This window comes from Dreissena polymorpha, chromosome 6 (genome assembly GCF_020536995.1).
Source record: "Dreissena polymorpha isolate Duluth1 chromosome 6, UMN_Dpol_1.0, whole genome shotgun sequence".
NCBI classification, from domain to species: domain Eukaryota; kingdom Metazoa; phylum Mollusca; class Bivalvia; order Myida; family Dreissenidae; genus Dreissena; species Dreissena polymorpha.
Window position 1 is genome coordinate 66806874 of NC_068360.1, and position 5094 is coordinate 66811967.

General features: G+C 30.7%; 1 long non-coding RNA gene across 1 annotated transcript; it reads right to left on the reverse strand.

Annotated features, from left to right (window-relative positions):
- Nucleotides 1–446: 446 nt before the first annotated feature.
- Nucleotides 447–3438, reverse strand: LOC127836139 (uncharacterized). The gene is made up of 3 exons (XR_008028619.1): nt 3353–3438; nt 3084–3138; nt 447–2962 (listed from the first exon to the last, which is right to left on the reverse strand). It is a non-coding gene; the product is annotated as an uncharacterized LOC127836139 (long non-coding RNA).
- Between the last annotated feature and the right edge of the window lie 1656 nt (nt 3439–5094).

Here is a 5094-nt window from a genome sequence, read left to right on the forward strand (position 1 = left end):
TAGTTTACTACGTTATCGTGAATTTCAATATTTTTGAATTAATCAGTTATTTCGAAATACTCGATATTAACGAATTTTCTGATTATTGCCCAGTAAAGTTTTCATTGGAATTCAAATCGATAAAAAACACTAAAACTGATTACGCATTCGACAACATTATTTGATACAGTACAAAAATGAGCTATTTGTATCAACATTGAATGTAAACAAAACTAACTTTGACAGAATTGTAGAAGATTTGCTTAATGATTCAACAGATATTAACTAATGCATTGAAAGACTATCCTCATTTATTTACGATATTTCTTTCGAGGTAAACGGTAAACATATCACCGTGTCTGGTAATAAATTCCCAAAACCCCCCAACATGAGAAAACAAATACCATGGTTCGATAATTCATGCAAATATTACAAAAACGAATTCTATAGTTGTAAACGGCGTTTAATCAATAACAATACAAATGAAAATAGGACTCTATTTTTGAAAGCCAGAAACGACTATTCGAATATTAAAAATAAAGCAAAGCGGGATTATTTTGCAAAAGAAAAACAAACATTATCTACGATAAGTAAAACAGATACCCGTAAATTCTGGAAATATATCAACAAATTTAAAAATAACACCAAAGCAAAACCTAACCATATTGATGTCGACGATTTCTTTGGCCATTTCAAAAAATTATACACAAAACCTTAGCAATTTTGATGCAAATGATCTCTCACTTGGCGACGCCAATATAAGCATCGAAGAACTCGATTGCGATTTTTCAGTGAACGAGTTAAGTAGTCATTTTTAGTCTCAAACGTAATAAAAGAAGTGATTTATCATATATTGTTTTATCGATTCAAATACGTTTATTGCTCCTTATCTTACTCACATTTTTAATTTTATATTTGGAAGAGGTTTATATCCAGAATCATGTTGCATGGGGCAATTGTCCCGATTTTAAAAAAAGGAGATAAAACGAATCAATCAAATTATAGGGGATTCACTCTCATAAATATAGATGCAAAAATGTTCTCTCTTGCTCTTAATAGTCCAAATTGTGCGAAAATAATCAGACATATTATAATAATACACAGCTCAGTATGGATTAAAAACAAATCGCAGCACGGCTGACTGTATTTTTATACTTCATTCACTCATACAAATACCAATAAAAAATAACATATGTAAAGGCTTTTGATTCAGTAATCCATGATGTATTATGGGTAAAATTAATACAATCAGGAATAAGTTCTAAGATGATTAATATGATCAAATAAAGTAATGTAAACGCGTGTATTAAAAACTCTTCTGATATGTCGTTTTCAATTTTTTTAAATTTCACTCGGTGTCAAACAAGGAAAGCCATTATCCCCTCTTCTGTTTATTCTGTTCATTAATGACGTCACAGAGATAATTGAATATAATAACCTAACGCAGAATGATTTAGATATCTTATCGGTTTTTATGTTATTATTTGCGGATGACATTGCCTTATTTACCACTGATCCCGGCAGTCTACAAAATCAACTCAATTCTCTATTTCAATATTCATGTAAATGGGGTTTAAAGATTAATAAAAAAAAAAATATGCATCTTCGAACAAAGGAAAAGCATTTTGTAACTTTTATTGGACTATTAACAATGAGATTCTTGAAAAGGTCGATAACTTTTGCTATCTAGGCATTAATTTCTCGTCAAATGGTAAATTTAATCATACAGTAAAAATGTTGAATGATCAGACCGTGAAAGCGTACAACCACTTGCTGTCGATTTTAAGTAGAGTTTCCTTAGATATTAAAACAAAACTTTCACTTTTTGATGCACTTGTAGTTCCTATTTTGTTATATGGAGCTGAAGTTTGGGGAATATACACTTTTACTGACTTAGACAAGCTGCATATCAAATTCGGTAAATATGTTCTAGGCGTAAAACAACAAACCTCAAATGCTGCTGTCCTTGGTGAGCTTGGAAGATTTCCGTTAACAACCGTATGTAAAGAAAAATCAATTAAATACTGGCTAAAGATGATCAACTCACCAAACTTTTAAATGCATGAAACTTTGATGAAACAAATTAACTTTGCTCAAGAGAATCGTATTAGTGATTTGAATAGTTTGTGGTTTTCTTCCCTATCAACTTTGCTAAACAAGCTTGGTTTTGGTAATCTTATAGATTTTACTATGAGCGATTATTCACTTCCTATGATTTCACAAAGACTAAAAGACCAATACATTCAGTCATGGCACGAAACACTTTCAATACAACCCAAAATGGAATAATATTGTAAATTTAAAGAAGATTTTTAGTTTGAAAACTATCTAGTAAATATAAAAAATGAAAAACATCGTAAGGAATTAATCCGTTTCAGACTTATCACATTCCCCTGAGATTGAAACTGGTAAATATAACAACATAGAAAGGTCAAACAGAATATGTAAACTTTGTATGCAAAATGTTGTTGAATCGGAATACTTTTTATTATGTTGTACTGCCTATTCTGATCTGAGAAAAGATGATAACATTTCATCGAACTGACAAATTATTACGAAATTCAAATACATTATGTCTGAAAAGAAAGAAAGTTAAGTACGAAATACAGCAAAATTCATATACGACAATGCTATGAAACTTAGAATAAACAAGTTAGAATCTTAGTGGTTTTTGGTCATCACCTTGTTATCATATTGAATTTATGGAACTGTGTATGATCAATTGTACATTGCATATGTTCCATTTTTTGTTCTTTCTCTTTTTTACTATATTTTATTTCTTTTTTTTTTTGGTAGTATGTTGTCTCTTTAAAACAGAACTGTAATAATAATAATTTGTGAACGTAGATGCTATAGATGTCTAAAAACACTGTCCTCGTTGCTCGCCAGAAGTTATATCTATGATGTATTCACTGCTACCCTGTCACATGTCCCTCTCCCCTCTGACGCACATGTACATAATTTATCCTTTGACGTACCCCAACTAGAAATAGAAAATGAAAAACGCCTTTAGGCTTTACAAATACCATATACCTTAAAAGTTACTAAACGATCAGATAAATGATACAGAAGCTCAAAAACAGCAGTACTAAAGGCTATTAAACCTTTGGTCTGATCATCCATACGCGTCGAACAGGACCAAGCACCATCAAGCATCACCTGGAAACAGAAAACACGAAATAAATAAAAACAATAAACAAAATCGATTAAATCATAATTGTAAATCATTCACGACCCAAATCAGAGGAAAACATATCCATGTCAAAGCAAAAGAATTGTTTCCACTTTCTGCACTAAACAAGCCATACATTAAAAAGACAGAAATTCATATAATCTTACAAATTCCACGCAAATTAAAACGTTACAAACTTACCCGATAAGATCCCGTTATATTAACTCATCCTCACAACGTCCATCCGAACACCAAACACCACACCGCTTGCTAATCTAAGAGCTGATTGATCGGATGGTATAATTTTATTTCTAAACCGGTAAAGACTTAAAGGCTACACTCCACTAAATGATAGCTGAAGTAAACTGTAACAATGACTCGCCGAAGATCCCTTAGCAAAATGACAATTTCTGTGTATCTTAACGACCTCCATGCTAGTAGAATTGCAAATAATGTTTCGATCTATATATGTTGATGCCACCTATTATATATATATATATATATATATATATATATATATATATATATATATATATATATATATATATATATATATATATATATATATAAAATCAAGAAAGAATATCCAATAAGAAATTATATCATATGTAATGTAATTTATCTTTATTGCATATGTACTCGCCTCGCGTATACATCTACGTACTTTATTGCTCATATTGAAAAGATTATCCATTATACCTTCTATATGTGTTGACGCTACTCGAAAAGTTCATTTGTTAAGTTCTATGTTTATTGTATACGTTCCATTTTATTTATTTTTATTCAATTAACTAATTTTTTTTCGTCTTTTATGTTTCCCGTTAAATTTTGCTTCTAGTGTCCTTTGTTAGCTCCTAATTTTTCGTTTTCGCACTAGGCGCTAATTACAGAGGAAACATAACAAATAAGATAATATTGTATGCTTTGACTTCTATGATGTTCTTTGTAAATTGTTTACGTTCCATTTTATTTATTTATTTTTCTTTAATTAATTTATTTATTTTGTTATTATTATTTTTTTCTTCTCTGTTTTGTTCCTGTCAAGTTATGCTTTTATTGTCCTTTGTTAGCTCCTATTGTTCGTTTTCGCATTATGCGCTAATTCCAGAGGAAACATAACCCATTAGGGAATATGTTATGCATTGACTTCTAGGAAGTACCTATACTTTCGTTTGTGTATGCTGCTTCATATTACAATTACTCTGTTTTTCCCTTTTATTGGCAGATTCGCTCTACAACTGATTTCACTTGCTCTGTATTACATGCAATCCAATGCTTTGATTGTTATTATTGTATTGTATTGTACGCATAAATAATGTATTGTTGTATGTATTGGCCATAATTAAACTCAAATAGATTGTGAATGCCGATTCGCCAATAAATGATGAAATGCTAATATTATTTTGTTCGTAAGGGAGCGCATTGACCGGACCCGACTGCTGTTTTGCACTATTGCATGCATACTTACCGTATTCTTTCAAACTGTTTTGCAAAGAATCAATGGTAATCACTATCGAAAGTTCGTTATTTCAAAATGATTAACGGCGTTTCATCGCGCCTTATCTATGGTAACTAACCGTTAATTATTCGTAAGTGACATATTTAACCCAGATAAGGCAGTTAATACCTATAGACTTTATATGCCGTGCATGTTCATCCGGTACTTCCATAATGAAATAAAAGGTACGAGTCTTAAACATCAGTAAAACATCAATTGCATGTAATACATAAGACATATAATATTGTGCTGTGAAAAAACATGTGTTTTTATTCACATTAAATCTCATATTTTCGCAATCAGATCCCCATATTCGTTTTCTTAAAAACTGTTGCATAATGTCTTTAGGTAAGGTAGATGGTAACAGTTTAGAATACGACCAGGTATGCCGAGTTCTTTAGATGGTTTTCGTACATAAATCGAAAAGCAAATTATCTAAAAAATA